Consider the following 1208-nt stretch of genomic DNA (forward strand, 5'->3'; position numbering starts at 1 on the left):
TCGTTAGCCCATAAGGCAATCCATCTACGTCCTGAGGACCTCACTGCCACCGTCCAAGCGTGCTTGGCCCCGGCAGATGAACCTCAGGATTAAAGGGTGGGCTCAGTTCCGCGCACACTGTGTCTCACCTAAAAAATCCAATGCGCAGGCTGGAAGGTGGAAAGACCTTCCCCGGTTCTTCGTTCGCGAAGAGACTGGCCATTACATATGCTGTTGTAGTTGATTTGGTATTCTGTAAGAATTCCTCTTTGAACTGACTTAATGACTTATACTGTTAAATTGTTCACATTTTTAAACTGTAAATGAAACTAGTAAAACAGGCTAGAATTTTAGATTTTTGTTGTTCTTGAGACTCCCTCTTAAATGGGCAAACTCAAATGCCACACTCAGTAGCTGAGTGTAGGGGAAAGGGTCGCAGTGGTAAACTCATCTGGTTTTGAACCATCTGGGAATTACTTCAGCTCTTTAGCAAGCTGGAATAGTTTGATTTGGTTCCCACTCTGCCAAAAATCTGTAATATAATTTCCTATAAGCTGTATGGATTCTGTCTAAAGCCCTGTGCTGATATGACAATACACAAGTATTTTGGATATAGTACTGGAGCACAGAAAGGCCATTCTTGCCTTCAGCCATCCCCTCTGCTGATAGAGTCATTGAGTAGATTGGAGCAAATCTCCTTTGATATCTGTGTGCCTTTTGAGGGCTTTAGGAGCATCCCCCAAGAAGATGCATGATTCCCATGCTCTAGCAGAACCAATGCAGATTTTTCATAAGGCAAGAAATAAATGAAGGTTCCCAAAAAGATAGGCTGCTGGTGTAAGGATGCTTTTTTAACTTTATCCTTAATTCTATATGCATTCTGGAACACAGAAACATGCCTGATAGGAGTAAGAAAAGGAGGTGAAAGGAAACAATAAAAGCAAACACAGTAGTTATAAACTTAAACCCTGAAGAAAAAAGGTTTCAGTAATCCTCTGGTTATGCAACATGTTTAAAAGTATGATCTAGTTAATAAAGCATTTTTTTCTCATTATTTTTATAGCACAAAAAAAACCAAGTAATGTACAGATCAGTACAGAAGCTGGAGGAATGAGCCTTGAATAAAAGTATGTCCTGAAATGCAAATGGTTTTTTAAAACCTTATGCCTCTTTACAAATGAATCAGTCAATTTTTAGGTAACCACAATGCAGAGTGGAATGGACACAAA

At 39.7% G+C, this 1208-nt stretch overlaps 1 long non-coding RNA gene across 1 annotated transcript in view; it reads left to right on the plus strand.

The window, feature by feature from the left end:
* The window catches only part of LOC114055608, a 41017-nt gene that overhangs the window by 8677 nt on the left and 31132 nt on the right, over positions 1-1208 (plus strand). The gene's annotated exons all lie outside the window — the stretch shown is intronic.

Source organism: Empidonax traillii, unplaced genomic scaffold (assembly GCF_003031625.1).
Source record: "Empidonax traillii isolate 1590-97213 ecotype Southwest subspecies unplaced genomic scaffold, ASM303162v1 scaffold62:size2133460, whole genome shotgun sequence".
Classification (NCBI taxonomy): Eukaryota; Metazoa; Chordata; class Aves; order Passeriformes; family Tyrannidae; genus Empidonax; species Empidonax traillii.